Source organism: Dipodomys ordii, unplaced genomic scaffold (genome assembly GCF_000151885.1).
Source record: "Dipodomys ordii isolate 6190 unplaced genomic scaffold, Dord_2.0 Scaffold98, whole genome shotgun sequence".
NCBI classification, from domain to species: Eukaryota; Metazoa; Chordata; class Mammalia; order Rodentia; family Heteromyidae; genus Dipodomys; species Dipodomys ordii.
The window spans coordinates 1,900,838-1,916,948 of NW_012267314.1; the positions used below are offsets into that span (position 1 = coordinate 1,900,838).

General features: G+C 45.8%; 1 protein-coding gene across 2 annotated transcripts in view; it reads right to left on the bottom strand.

The window, feature by feature from the left end:
• Nucleotides 1–509: 509 nt before the first annotated feature.
• Nucleotides 510–16,111, bottom strand: part of Scaf8 (SR-related CTD-associated factor 8) — a 128,321-nt gene continuing 112,719 nt past the window's right edge. For both annotated transcript variants that reach the window (XR_001175474.1, XR_001175473.1), the window contains 2 exons: nucleotides 15,111–15,199; nucleotides 510–1,644 (listed from right to left, as the gene is read on the bottom strand). The gene's annotated coding sequence lies outside the window, so the exon portion shown is untranslated. The remainder of the gene's footprint in view (nucleotides 1,645–15,110; nucleotides 15,200–16,111) is intronic.

Here is a 16,111-nt window from a genome sequence, read left to right on the forward strand (position 1 = left end):
AGAAAGAAAGGAAAAAAATTAAAAGGGCAGGGGGACAACTTTCCTACAATGGAACTCAAAGTCTTCAACTCCCAACAGCTGTGGTTCTCTGAACCAGGCATTCCAAGGCCCCTAGCACAGAGGTCCTACTTCTGAATCCTTACCAGAATCGTTACATACCGTGGCTCTGCCTAGGAAAGTCCCTCCCACACCACTCCCCCTTCCCACCTCCATTCAGCATCACCACCCATTCACCGTGCGGCTTCTTACTTCTGCATAGACCAGCCATGCTGAGGGAATGACTTTGGCCTTGCTTACTGTATTGCATTTTCCACACCATGTTAGCGTGCTTATTTCTTTTTCTGATTGTAGAAGTATTCTGTGTTGCACAAACGTAGAAAACACATATGATCCAGATGGCTCCAGCTGCCCCAGTCTTGCAGAGAAACCTTTCTTTGAGAGGCAGATACCCAGAGCCTACAGCTCTCATGTATCAGTCTGGGTCCAATCAAAGGAGAGAAACCACACAGTAACTCACACAGTGCAAGTTTAATGTAAAGAATAATTTACTGTAACGGCATTTGGAATAATGAGGGGTTGGCTAGTAAGAGGTAGACAGAAATCCAGAGAAAACAGGAATGGCAGATGGGAGGTTTTAAGCTACAGCCACCAATCCCTAGGGCTAAGATAAAGCTCTCACTGGTGAGCCTTCTCTTTCCCCTGAGGCTGAGAACCAGACCGTATTAGACAGAGAGCAGCTGAGGCCCACTAAACAGCACAGATGTCAGTGTGGTGTCATGTCAGTTGGACCTGTTGAAATTCACCCTATAGGGTGTGGGGAAAGTATACACAGGAGGTGTCTCATCACAAAAGCACCTGGAAGGCAGGCTTGGTTCCAGGACAGGCTAATGCCTCTGGAAGCTCTGGAGAAACTGCCTGCTCAGCAGAAGCCTGCCTGCAACCATCACAGCCACCAGAAAACAAAACTGTCTCCCAGCAATAACTGTTCCCGACCGGCAAAGCTCAGCAACAAGCCCAGTGGGAAAGGCGATTCTTTAAAGTGCCTGGATCTACTCTGGGAGTAGAACAAGTTGTCCTTCTGCTGAATTCTATCTTAAAAGATACTTTACCATCCTGTCTTGCAAGTATAGAAGATTGTTTTGAGTGGTAGCATTTTTCCTCTTTCTGTTTTTTTTTTTCTTTTCCCCCTAGCATCCAAAGAAGAGTCTTCCTGCCATGTAAACGCTGCCTCGGCTTGAGTTCCACCAGCTAGAAGGGCCATCAAGCACACATTCACCTGACGGCAACCCCAGACGAAATCCTAGCCGCTCATGTACATGTTCCCGGCCTGTCTGCAGACACTGGGACCCCACAAGAGGTCTAAGTGCATTCTATGATTCAGTGTCCCAGAACACAAACAGGGGAACACACAGCACTCCTTCCCAGTGCCCAGATCCAGGAAGCAGGCAGACTATACTGACTCCAGCCAGGTCAGCCACACAACATAGGTAGCTCTGCCATTGGGTCAGGCTCGTTTTGGAGACGTTGAGTTATACAGAGGACAGTCTTTCAAAGGAAGTCTGAATCTTTCCTTTTTGAAGATTTCTTGGATCATGCTGTTGGCTGGGAGCTTGTGCGATTCACTTCACGGTACGTGTCAAGGACCTGAAAGAAAGAAGGAGGTAGGCTTGATTGGAGTTCCAGAAAGCTAATGTTAGCCCTAAATTTGGTTCAACATCCATTTGCATGTGTGTGGTTAAGGGATAAAGCTGCATGTATTATGTATGTATGTATGTATGCCTGCATGCGCAAATATTCTCCTTTCTCTCTCTCTTTCTCTGTGTGTGTGTGTGTGTGTGTGTATGTGTGTGTAGCCACATGTATATGCCAGTATGGGGGCTTGAACTCAGGACATGGGTGCTGTCCCTTAGCTTTTTCACATAGGACTGATATTGTGCCACTGGAGTCACAGCTCCACTTCTTGGTTTTTGCCCATTGGAAACAAGAGTCTCATGTACTTCCCTGCCAACCTGGCTTTGAACACTCAATCCTCAGATCTCAGCCTCCTAAGCAGTAGTAGTATGGATTCTCTTTTCTTATTTTTACTAGCTCTCCTTTTCACTGAGTCTAATCTGCATATTCTTTTTTTAATCTGCATATTCTTAAAGGAATACAAAAACTACTGCTATATAGTATGACTAAAGTTCCGTGTTTCACAAAATTGCTCAAGACCCCAAATCAAAAAACCTTGGCTATACTACAGAGAATCTTTTCTGACCAGAGCCAATACCATTCCTACCCCATCTCCAGGCATTTACAAAGACAGAGGTAAGTCTCATGGGCTTTTCTGCCCAGGCTGGCGCTGGCTTTGAACCTCGATCTTTAAATCTCAGCCTCCAGAGTAGATAGGATAACAGGCATGAACTAACAATGCCCTGAAAAAATATGTTCTAAAAACGTTAACATTCTCTGTGTTTAAATATCAAAATTCCCCAAATTAGAAGTAGGATATATTTCCTTTGAGAATTCTCAAGGGCTTTAACAACTATAATTTTTAAACTGGCCTGCCTGGGCCTTTAAAAATCACACAGCACAGGGCTATGTCCTGGGGTTCCCAAGTTTCTCTGTGAAAGTAGGAAACGTTCATAAAACTCAAATACAACTGCGCCCTAAATACCAGCATCTCTCCCACACATCTGTTTTTATACTTGCACCAGCAGTCTATTTAGTCTCTCTGTGAAAAGCTTCCTTAATTATATGAAATTAGCCATTTACCACATAGCAAGAATGCAGAAGAGAGCAGTCAGGATTTCCATTGCTTAGGGAATGTGCTGGAAGGCTGCGATCAGAAGCAGGAAGTGTGGTGTGGAGGTAATGAGAGCTGGGCTCTTGGGCTTCTTGTACTGGATTCCAGATCAGGGCGGTGGGAGAATGCATCCTGGTCAAGCAGGGGCATTTCTTCCCTGCTGACCCAATAGCTTATCTCACAAAGTGACAGTTACATTACACTTCTGCCAAGCTGTAAGAAATGTTTCTGGCTGTCCCTAGTCACATGTGGGGTTTAGCTCAGCCGCAAACTCATGCTGCAGATACTTTGGGTGTTGCCCTATTGAAACTGTGAAGTGAAAACTAGCTTTTCTATGTGTTGTTTTAACTCAGTAATGATGACACAGAATGTTCTTTCTTTCTTCATTTATTTATTTTTGATCTGTTGTGGGGCTTGAACTCAGGGCATAAGTGCTGTCCCTAAGCTCTTTTGTTCAAGGTTAACACTCTGCCACTTTGAGCTACAGCTCCACTTCCAGTTTTCTGGGTTTTTTTTGGGGGGGGGTCGGTCGTGGGGCTTGAACTCTGGGCCTGGGCACTGTCCCTCAGCTCTTCAGCTCAAGGCGAGCACTCTACCACTTGAGCCACAGCGCCACTTCGGCTTTCTCTATTAATGTGGTGCTGAAAAATCGAACCCAGGGCCTCATGCATGCGAGGCAAGCACTCTACCACTGAGCCACCTTTCCAGCCCCCACTTCCAGTTTTCTGGTAGTTAACTGGAGATAAGAATCTTGCAGGGCTGGGAAGGTGGCTCAGTGGTAGAGCGCTTGCCTTGCATGCATGAGGCCCTGGGTTCGATTCCTCAGCACCACATAAGCAAAAAGAAAAAAGCCGAAAGTGGCACTGTGGCTCAAGTGGTAGAGCGCTAGCCTTGAGCTGAAGAGCTGAGAGACAGCGCCCAGGCCCAGAGTTCAGGTCCCACGACTGGACCACCCCCCCCAAAAAAAAAAGAATCTTGCAGACTTTCCTGCCCAGACTGGCTTTGAATGGTGATCCTCAGATCTAGCTTCCTGAGTAGCTAGGATTACAGGCATGAGCTACTGGCACCCAGCCAGAATGTTCTTATGATGGAGAAATGCACAGGGGAGATTAAACAAGAGTCTTAACACAAGGGCGGCAAATGGCTGAGAATGCTTGATCATGGAAGGGCCAGAGAGAGGAAGGCTCAAGTACTATGGTAACATCCCCTCAGAGAAAAGAAAGGCAGCTGGGCGCTGGTGGCTCACAGCTGTAATCCTCAGTACTAAGGAGGCTGAGATCTGAGGATCACAATTCAAAGCCAACACAGGCAGGAAAGTCTGTCTGTTAGACTCTTATCTCCAATTAACCACCAGAAAACTGCTAGTGGAGCGGTAGTTCAAAATGGTAGAGTGTAAACCTTGAGCAAAAGAGCTCAGGGACAGCACTCAAGCCCTGAGTTTAAGCCCCACAACTGACAAGAAAAGAAAGACAGAGTTCTTTGGGGAAAGAAAAAAAATTACACCTGTAAACCTTAGTCCATAGTCCATTGGGGATTTTTTTTTTTTTTTTTTTTTGGTGCTGGTACTGAGGCTTGCACTCAGGGTATGGGCGTTGTCTGAGTTTGTTTTTTGTGTTTTTTGTTTGTTTGTTTTTTCTCAAGGCTCTACAGCTCCACTTCCAGATTTTTTTTTCTTTTTTAAGTTCTTTGGAGCCGGACATCAATGGCTCACACTTGTGATACTAGCTACTCAGGAGGCTGAGATCTAAGGATCATGGTTCAAAGCCATCCCAGGCAGGAAAATCCATGAGACTCTTATTTCCAATTAATCACCAGAAAACTGGAAGTGGCGCTATGGCTCAAGTGATAGAACATAGCCTTGAGCTGAAGAAGGAAGGAAGGAAGGAAGGAAGGAAGGAAGGAAGGAAGGAAGGAAGGAAGGAAGGAAGGAAGGAAGGAGAAAGATAGAATCAGTGTTTGGGGAAACAACCTGATTTAAGCATGATATAATGTACACATATATCAAAGCATAACAGTTTCCTATTAATGTGTGCTATTTTTATGTATCCGTTAAAATTTTTAAATAAAGTTAAAAGGCAACTATAGGTGACAAGTGCTATATTCAAAGTTATTTCTTTTCCTTAACTAGTTTCACCTTGTCAAAGTGAAGTTCATGCTTCAAGAACAAGCTGAATAAGCTGGAAAGACCAACGGTGCCACAGAGATCCCAGAAATCCCCTGAAGAACGCAACCAGCAATTCACCCTAGCCTTGCACATAGTAGGTAGGCAATGAGTATATGTTTATAAGGGAACCCAATGTAAAGGATTACAAAGTGGTATAAACAGTTGGATGATGCTTCTATATCAGTGAATATTAAGAATTTGAAATTATAAACGTTATCAATCTTAGAAAGCAATCGCCCTATATTTGAGATGAACAAATCAGCTGCAGAGTGGAAGGCAGGAAATCTAGTACTTACAGGAAATATGCCATGAGATCTGTCTACATTTCCGCATCCTCAATTTTCCATTACTCCAAACCACAGGTTTCTCTAAGTGTGTTTCCATTAAAGTCCAACAAGGAACACATACTTTCCAAATGTCTTATAAGTTTGTACCAAGAAACTTCAAAGCAGGCTTTAAAGAAAACAGTCAGCACAGGCTAACACTAGCCAGCTTGCCTGAAGTCTGCATTCTCGCCGTACGAAACAGAACCACAGAAGAGTCACATGGAGAGTAGCCATACAGAGAGTGGCTCTGGGCTCCGAAGTCAATGGCGATAACCACGGCGCTGTGCAGGACTGGCATTGTGCTCCTTGCTTTGCCTGATTTGTATTTACAAAGCAAAGCTCTGTCTATGTGACTCAGGCTGTGGAAATGCTTGACTTGGCAGCCAATGTGGGTATTCCTTCTCAGACCTCAGTGAAAGTCCAGGGGAAATAAAAAGGCCAGCACTTACATGCCTGTCCTTGTGCCATCCGCAGTGGTCCCAGCCAGCCCTGCCAAGAGCCACAGTGGAAGGGGGAGGCTGGAAAGACAAGAGTGTCCTGAGCTAAACTTTACTCAGGCAGCTAGAGAATTGGGTGGGATTGACTGGGAGTCTTCTTTCTCTTCCTGTTTCTCTATTTCCCAGTCCTCCTCTCCCCCTTTCTTTTCCTGCAGGTTTCTTGTAAAAATAAAAAGATCATTTGTTGAATGGTAACTCCTTTGTACAATTACCTATAGACAATAAAAATATAATTTGAAAAATAATAATAAAATAAAAATATTTAAAAAATTTAGCCTGCATATGGTGGTGCATGCCGATAATCCCAGCTACTTGGGAGGCAGACGTAGGAGGGTCTTGGTCTGAGACTAACCATGACAAAAGCTTAAGTCCCTTCCTGAAAAGCAAATCAAGCAAACAAACAAAAAAGCTGAAGTAAAAATGATTGGAGGCCAGGGACCAGTAGCTCATACCTGTAAATAATCCTAGCTACACAGGAGGCTGAGATTTAAGGATCACAGTTCAAAGTCAGCCCAGGCAGGAAAGTCCATGAAATTCTTTTCTCTAACCACCAAGAAAGCTAGAACAAAGCTGTGGTTCAAGTGGTAGTCAGTCTTGAACAAAAAAACCTAAAGGACAATGGCCAGGCCTGGAGTTCAAGCCCTGGCACAAAAATGATTGAAGGCATACTGCTTAGCATGTATGAGCTCCTTAGTTAAAAAAAGCATTATTGCAAAAGGAAGGAAGGAGGAAAGGAAGGAAGGGAAGGAAGGAAGGAAGGAAAGAAGGGAAGGAGGGAGGGAGGCAGGGAATCAAGGAGGAAAGAAAGAGAAAGAAAGAAAGAAAGAAAAAGGAAGAAAAAGAGAGAAAGAGAAAGGAAGAAAAAGAAAGAAAGGAAAGAAAGAAAAAAGAAGGAAAGAAAACGAAAGAGAAAAAGTTCTTTAAATCTCCAAGAACTATTGAACTAGTGATTTCTGTGGACAGCATTTGTGTTTTCCTGCTATTCTTTCCAACTCAACCCTTTTTGTTCAAACTAATAAATCATGAAAACACACACACACACTCACACACCCCAAAAATTAAAAAACTGCCCATACTTAGAGTAGTGAAATATACCTTAGTCTAAAACACACCCCAATAGGAATCTGCACAGGCTGTACACTGTTACCCCAGGTCAGCCATTATCCGTGGCAACCACATAACACTCAAAAGGTTGGCAGGCTAACTTTGGCCCCAGACATTGGGCCACAATTCACATTGAAACGGATTTTATGGAATGACTTTTGGACTCAAAATACAATTATGACACTCGCCAAGCCTGCCACGTCTATCGTATAAACAGGAAATATTTAACCACTCGATGTCTTGGACAATCCTTCCTACAGTGGACCAAGAAATTCATTTGCAGTCTTATCCACTTATTTCCCAAGGAAAGATGTGTTTCGGTGAAGGTTGTTCAGCTTGTAACTGCCTGGCCCCTGAGAATACATCTTTGCCAATCAGATGGCCGTATTCAAGCCACAGAGCCATAAAGTTTAAAATTCAATAAGGGAGCTGAGATCTCCATTTTGGTTCTCTGTTTTTAAATTCCCAGCATGCACTGGTGAGTTGTAAAGGGGAATTCAAGAAGATGCAGGGGGAACTACAGCCTCGTGGCCTGTTTTGGTGTTTCAAAGTCATTCTGTGCCTGCTTCCCCGATTCTTCAGCATCCTGACTGTGCCATCTGTGACTAGGTGCATTGAGTTGTGGTACGTGAATGCCAAGCACCCGGTCCAGGAAGTTGTCATCTGAATGATTTTTACACACATGTCCTGAGTCCCACCAGGCACTGCGGAGAAAGATGCTGCGCTAATCAATCTGGCATGCATCAACATTCATTTAAGGTAATCCAAGTTGGCAAGCAAACGCATCCATTCGCTAAGTGCCAACTTTGCTTCTATTAAATCTTTAAGAGAATCTATTACCAACTTCTGAGAAGTACCATCTGCCGAAACTGAGCTTGAGTACAACTCAGCCATGTGAAGGTGCCAGCCCTGAACTCAAGAAGTCCCTGTATGAGAGGTGAGTCGGGTTGTGTTGGAGCCCACATTGTCACTAGTGTGCATGCTCAGGAGGCCTTGACAAGGGTGCCATTCTAAGAAGAGGGAAAGATGCTGTAAAGTGAGAGATTCAGGCTGGGTGCCAAGTGTGTGCTCACTGCATCAGAGATGGACAGGGAATGAAGATGAAACCTGAACCGTGCACACACACGGTGGGGATGTAGCAGAAGAGTCACAATGGCCTATGACATTGCCCACTTAACGCTGCTGAGCAGCAGGCGGCTGTGGTACAGAGGAGGCAGAGCCATGAGGCAGGGGATTCTAAGTACAGAGGGGACTGTGACAGTAGTACAGAAGTGAGTTGAACTCAAGTACAAAATGGTTCACTCTCCATCTGACCAGTATAAAAACATAAATCCACAGTCACGTGTGAGCACTAATTAATGCTTATAAATTTCTTTGGAGCCACAGATGAAAAGGGCTATTTAAATGTAGAGTATGATTACCTACTAATGATGGAGCACACAGAGGTACCAGGTTCTCCATGAGATTAAACCAGGTCCTGGGAAGAAAGTCAGTAATTTTGGAAGTCTCATTACATAGCCTACATGAAAAGCAATAATAATTATTCAGTGGCCAGTACTTTGTTTCTAGGATTATCAGGATGGCTCATATCCTTGGACATCTATAGTTCTCATACAGAATATCAACCTCTGTTTCACAGCATCAGATACTCAGGGCTACAAGAGCCACCTGATCCTTTGCTCACTAAATCCCTTTCAGGATGACCAAAGTGGCCACTAAGTTCATGTTTGATACGACTAGCCCGGATCTCATCACCACTCATCCTCAAGTTCCTAAGTAGGGCTTTCTCCCTAAGTCCTTCCTAAGTCCTTTCTCCCCCCCACCGCCACTTTTCTTCCATCTTTGTAATCCAGGTACATTTCTTCAGATATACTAAATCTCACATTCATCCCCTGTTATTCATTCCCCTCTTCCTGTATTTTTGTGTGTTGGTACAGAGGCTGAAACTCAGGGCCTCATACTCTTGCTTAGCTCTTTTACTCAAAGCTGGAAACCCATCATTTGAGCCATAGCTCCACTTCTGGAGTTAAGACTCTCTTGAATTTGTCTCCCTGGGCTGGCTTTGAACTGGGATCTTCAGACTTTAGTCTCCTGAGTAGCTAGGATTACAGGTGTGAGCCATCAGCATCCAGCTGCCTGTCTTACTGCTACACTCTTTAAAACAAATCTAATCTCATAGCCAGGTACCAGATTTTCTGTAGTTGTAACTTTGAAAATAAGAACTTTTACATGGTTATCCAATAGGTTTTGTGCATAGAGATTTAACTAAAATAGAAAAATAAATTATATATATATATATATATGGTTATGTAGTTATATATGTTCACAAAAATTCTCCAAGAGTGATTTAATTTGCTACTGGTAAGCTAAAGAAGTATTGTTTTAAGTTGGGGGAGGTGGCATTTTTGTGCTGGGGCTGGAACCTAAGGCCTCATTCCTGCTTAACACATACTCTACCACTGAGCTCCACTCTCAGTTGTGATCTTCTATTTGTTTTATTTATGTAATTAGGTATTATTATTGTTTGCAGTGCTAACAGAACCTAGAGCCTCCTGCAGGCTAATCTAGGACTCTATGGCTGAGCTAAACCTGCAGTGGAAGTCTTTAGCCTTTTGTTTGTTTTGCTTGTCTTCAGTGCAGATGAACTTGGGGCCTCCTGCAAGGTAGGCAAACGCTGTCACTGAATCACTCCCCCAGCCATGGAGATCCTCCTCTGATGGAGGAAAGCAGATGTTACCATATCAGTCCCTGGCTCAGGCTAGTAGCTTTTGCCTCTGGTTAGGGCACTTGGTGAGAATTAGGTAAGAAGGGGATGGGATTGGCTCCTGCCTAGCTGGTATAAACCCACCAGTGCCATTGACTATGAGTGGGAGGAGCAGGATATGGATGGCTCAGAGTCATCACAGCACAGACTTCCAAATACACAGACCTCAGTAGCATCCCTACCTATGATACACAAGTAGGGTCTCTGTCAGGAAGAAGATGGGGAACAGAGAAGGGACAGATGCCATGAGAAACAAGGTATAGGAAGAAGAAGGGGTAACATGCCAAGATGAAGAGGAGAGCCTTCCAGGAATCTTGTAGGGGCTTTGGATAGTGTGCTCAGCAATTGAACTCTCCACGCGATGTCCACCATGCTCCCGGGAGAGCCCTTTGTGCTCTGGCACATCTGTGGGTCCACGCTTGCAGGTGGGTCCCAGGCAGGGGTGGCCGTGTGTGTGTGTGTGTGCGTGTGTGTGTGTGTGTGTGCGCGCGCGCATACATGTACATTTGCCACATGAATTTGGCACACTTGCAAATATATGCCTGCATATTTACTCTGTAGCATTTTACACTGCAAATAAGCAAGGTGGGTCTTTAATAAGGTGGCAATAAAACAACAAATGTTTGAGCTGTAATCTCCCAGCAGGCATGGGAAAATGGTTTATCTTGAATCCTGGGGCAGCTGCTGAGACAATGTGGAGGTAAATAATAGGAGGAGCCCTCTGAAATGGAAGTTTGGAGTCCATAAAACAACAACAGCAGCTTCTCCTCCCTTCTCCCTTGCAAGAAGGGGTCTTGCTGGCCCCCTTCCCCCACACCCACCCCAATAAACCTTTCTTTGTTCTCTGTAAAAACAACAACAACAATAACAACAACAACTTTGTGTATGTGTGCCTGAATCTTGAATACAGGCCATGATGCTATTTCACTGAAGGTTAATGCTCTACCACTTGAGCCATAGCTCACTTCCAGCTTTTTGGTGGCTAATTGGACAGAACACTCTCATGGAGTATGCTGCCTGGGCTGGCTTTAAAGCACAATTTTGAGACTTCAGCCACGTGTGTAGCTAGGATCACAGGTGTGAGCAACTGGCATCCGGCAAGACTTTTTTTTTCCTTATCCAAACACAACAAAATCTCATGAGGACCAATCAACTGTGAAATCCTTTAGAAATGCACTTCTCTTGGTGTGAGAATTTTTTTTTTAATGCCAATTCTGAGGCTTAAACTCTGGGCATTGTATTCTTATTTGTTTTTTTTTGTTTGTTTGTTAAAGGATGGAGCCCTACCGCTTGAACCACACCTCTAGTTGTGGCCTATGTGCTGGGTAAATGGAGATAAGAATCTCTTAGTGTTGATTGCCTGGGATGGATTTGTCTGTCCGGGCTGGCTTTGGACTGCTGTCCTCAGATCTCAGCTTCCAGAGTCACCTAGATTATAGGCATGAGGCACCAGTGCCTATATTGATGTGAGAATTTTTACTGCGAGTTTGTCCGTGGAAAGCAACACAGGAAGCACTGAGGATGCACTTGAAACCAGAACCCTGCACAGGAGTGTTAAACGGACTGTGAGCCTGACCTTGCCCGAAGCCAGTTCTTACATAGTGACCAGAAGAACTTCTATGTGCATAAGAAAAGTCAGTAGGATATTTACTTTCCTGAGTGCTGAGATGACAGCACTCAATGTAAGAAATTTGAAAAGAACTCGATTAAGCATAGAAACTTAGGCCGGGTACTGGTGGATCATGCCTGTCATCCTAGCTACTCAGGTGGCTAGGATCTGAGCATTGTTCAGAGCTAGCCCAGGCAGACAAATCTGAGAGACTTATCTCCAATTAATTTGCTTGTTAAAGCTGGAATGGTGCTGTGGTTCAGGTGGTAAAGCACTAGACTTGAGTAAAAAAGCTAAGAAACAGTGCTGAGACACTGACTTCAACCCCCAGTGCTAGCATTAAAAAAAAAAAAAAAAGAAAGAGGGCTGGGAAGGTGGCTCAGTGGTAGAGTGCTTGCCTTGTGTGCATGAGGCCCTGGGTTCAATTCCTCAGCACCACGTAAGCAGGAAAAAAAAGCCAGAAGTGGTGCTGTGGCTCAAGTGGTAGAGCGCTAGCCTTGAACTGAAGAACCGAGGGACAGCGCCCAGGCCCAGAGTTCAGGCCCCACGACTGGACCTCCCCCCCCCAAAAAAAAAAAACAAGAATAGAAATTTAGGCCCAGAATGAGAGTACACATCAAATAGTTTAGACACATTGTCAGTATCCAAATTAGTGAGGAGGAGGCATTCTTTCAATTTACCTCAAAACAAGTCCATTCTGAGCAAAACAAAGCAATCAAAATTTGTTTTGCATAGTTAATATGATCTCCCAAGAATTCACTGACACTCTGGCTACTAACATGGCTCGGAAACACTACCACATCCAAGCTGACGAGTCATTCGCCAGGCTGCAACGCCTCAGAGCTCAGGGCTCCCTCCTGGGCTGTACATCACTTCCTTCATCTCTGGATTCCTAGAGTTCACATCAGGGTCACTCTGCCTCCAGCCTCCACCTCACTGCCCAGGGCTCGCAGGAGCAGATGACCTTCTTTGTCCTTTGAGACCCCTAGGACCCCAGCGAGTGCCCAGATGAGATCAGACCACATCTGGCCAGGGTGAGGGGAAATATGGTCACAGAGAGGTAGGTTGGGATCAGGTCACATGGGGTTTTGGAAACAGGGTAAAAGATTCTGGAATCGATCCCTCAGAAGCAGAACAGGTCACTGACCATTTTCAAGCAGAGGATGATGGGAAAAACACAGATTCTGAATGGCTCCCCAAAGCAGAACTATCTAGCTAGTGATCACAATGCAAAAGCAGAGTCAGGGCTAAAGCCTCAGAGCACTAAGTCACCACTGTGGACAGTGACAACCCTGGAAGGAAGGGAACAGAGTGCGAGGCCCGGGGGACTCCGCAGGGCTGCGTTGGGTGGAGGATGTTTGTCTTGGGGGTGGAGGATGTTTGTCTTGGTTTTTGTTTTGTTTTGTTTCGCGGTGCTGGTATTGGGAGCCAGGGCCTCTCCAAGCTAGACAAGCCTTCTAACCCTTCACCACACTCCTGACCTGGTGAGAGCAGAGCCAGGCTATAGAAGAGAGGGAAGGAGAGACTAGAAGGTGGAGAGCAATGGCTGCAGGCATTGGGAAAAGGCCATTGGCAGCTCTGAGAAGGAGCAGAAGGAGGAAGCCAGTGAGCTTTAGACCCGAGCATTTCCCAAAGCCCTAAGTGCTGACATAGGAGCCAGCACTTTGCACACTGCCAAGCCCAGACTTCTGCAAGGGTGGTTCGTGTATGGTCAAAGCCTCTGGGAGACCTGGAGGAAGAGGTGGACAGGGCAGTAGCAGGTATGTGAAGAAGATAGGCTTCCTAGGCTGAGTCACGTGTGTCTCCCGCTGTGTGGAGAGCAGCTGGCTTGCAGGGCCCCAGGGCAGGTGCGCACAGGGGCCACATGGAAGGGATATGTCAACAGCATGGGAATGGAAAACAACTTCCGGCTGCCATGACGAAGCCCCCTGAACCTTCAGCCGAGGACATCAAAGAACAGACAGGCAGGCACACAGACAGACCAGACCCAGTTAGAGGCACACACTCAGCACCTCATTCAACTCTGGGCAGAGCCAGATTCTCTGCTGCCTGTGTCTCCATGTAGCATGGATTCTGCACAGCTACAGGAAGGGGGAGCCATAAAGGGACTTTGAGCCATGCTTTGGAAGGCTCTTGAGCTTAGAAGCATCTAGAATCAAAGCAGTAACCATGGCTCCCTGACCTGGCAATCCTAAAGCATAGAGAAGAATATTTACAGAGATCCTTACAATGGCACGAATTGTTATACTTGCATCCAACTTCCTCAAGCAGAAAAATTTCCAGAAGATATCCACAAGGTAAAAATTAGAGGTGTGATTTGTGTGACTCATATTCAAGGGGAAAAAAAAAAAACCAAACGTGCACTTTCACACAACATGATCTTTGTTGTGATAAGCACTAGCAGTTAATAGTTAATTATACATAGCTAATATATTACACAGATAATGGGTTTTACCATACTCTGGTGCTGTCCTGTTTCTGGAACACTGCACTGTGTAGATGGTACAGACAAGGAGAGGAATCTGTGGAGTTGGAGCCTGAACCAGGTTCAAAGCCAGCCTGGGCAGGAAAGTCAGTGACACTCTTTTCTCCAATTAATTACCTGAAAACCAGAAGTGGAGCTATGGCTTAAAGTGGCAGCACTCTAGCCTTGAGCAAAAAAAGCTCAGGGACAGTGCCCAGGGCCTGAGTTCAAGCCTCACAACTGACAAACCAACAAATAAGTAAAACTTCAGAACCAGGATTTGAATTCACCTAGTAAGGCTGCAGCAGTTGTGCCCCTGGCCACTAGTGCTTCCAGGACTAGCAAGGTATCTGGTGCATCAGGAAAGGGAGAAGGCAAAACTCTCATTAGGCCACGCTGGGGAGCAGAGGGACAAGGTGTGCGCACGACCATGCCAGCCAGCACAGTGGGATCCAAGAAGACTGACCTGATCACCAGGGCTAGATGAAGAGGAGGGGCAGTGGGTCATGCCAGACAGAAAGAACAGCAAGGCCAAACCCAGATGATGGTCCAAGGGACAGTAAGAAAGGGCACCAAGTGTTCATGCCAAGGGAGGCTCTAGGGCTCAAGCCTCAGGGGCCTTGCGTGCCACCTTAGGATGCTGAGACCCTCCCAGGCATTTCATTCACATCTCATTTGAAATGAGAGGTGGCAAGGGGACCGCTAAGAAATGGAATACAGCTGGGCACCAGTAGCTCACACCTGTAATCCTAGCTTCTCAGGAGGCCAAGACAGAGGATAGAGGTTTGAAGCCAGCCCAGACAGGAAAGTCCGTGTGACTCTTATCTCCAATTAATTATTTAAAAAAGCTGGAAGCAGAGCTGTGGCTGAAGTGGCAGGGCGCCAGCCTTGAGTGAAAAAGCTAAGGAACAGTGCCCAGGCCCTGAGTTCAAGCCCCAATACTGGCACAAAAGAAAACAGAATAAAAAGTGGAACGCAGCACACTCAAGGTGGCAACCAACATGCTGTCCATAGCCAGCTTCTTTTCTGCTCTGCCTCAGTGCTGAGATCCTCGCCCCCCACCCAGCTCCCCACACTGTCCAGTGGAGAGAACCACTCCTTTTTTCAACCAGAGCCTCGCCATTCAGGTTGAACCATTTGTCATCTAATGATCAGTTCTTTCAGAACCTCTGTGGGAGCCCATCCAGGAAAGAGCAAGTGAGGAAGCTGCACCAAGTGTGAGGGTGAACCAAAAACCAAGCTCAGAACCTTCCCAGCCCTGAGCATCTCCCTCCTCCTAGGTATCTGTGGAAACCTGGACTTTTGCCCCAGGGGACAGGACGGGGGCAGGTGCGGTTTCCCAGCCTTCACCGGCAGGACAGCTTGAGGGGTAAAAGCAAAGAAATTCCTCTACTGACCTTCAACTTCAAACAGACCACTAAAGATGAGAGGCTTCCCATTTCCCCAGACGCTTAGAAGCTCCCCTGATCTTCGAAGTCATTCTGTCCTAGAAGCAAACAACAAACAGACTGGTTAAACTGAGGAACCTCCATACTGATATCCATAGTGTCTATATTAATTTACATTCCCACCAATAATGGACAGCTGAAATAATAGCTCTTACGGAAACTTCTGAAAGAAAAAAAAAGGACTTATATGTTGCTTTTGAAAAGTATTGTATAATCTCTCTTACTAGGGAAATGATCTTCATGGTTGTCTTGAAATTCCAATAAGCTGGAGTCTCCACGTTCCGGGAGGAAATGGGACCCCCTCGGAGGTGACATAAAAGGTGATCTCCCAGGAGGTTCCCCTATTTTCAGCCAGAGTCTGATCTATGCAGGGCTGCAGGAAGGACTCCTGGAGTTCACACCTCTCCATGCACTTAGAGCAACTGGAGTGTGGGTCCAACCGTCAATGAAAGAAGCAGGTGGACATGGAAAGCCATGTGACAGGCACTGCCTGGGCACCTGTGGGTGCTGGGCCCTGCACTCCTTGCTCAAAGCCACCATCTCACTCGGTCCTCACATTCACCCCAGAGGTATGCATTGATATGTTTCCGTTTAACACACAGGGACTCAAAGACCCACCAGGCTATGTGCTTTGGTTCCATTGCTATTTACCTGAGTATCTGAGGCATGCCAGGCACTAAGTCTATGTATTGAAAGGAGCGGGGGACACAATTCAGTGAGCTCACAATCTAGCATGAACAGGAGAGGGGAATCAGGCCCCATAATTCACAACCACACTGTTCAGACTGCAGCTAAGGGCTGGGAAGGTGGCTCAGTGGTAGAGCGCTTGCCTTGCATGCATGAGGCCCTGGGTTTGATTCCTCAGCACCATATAAACGAAAAGAAAAAAGCCGGAAGTGGCGCTGTGGCTCAAGTGGTAGAGCGCTAGCCTTGAGCTGAAGAGCTGAGGG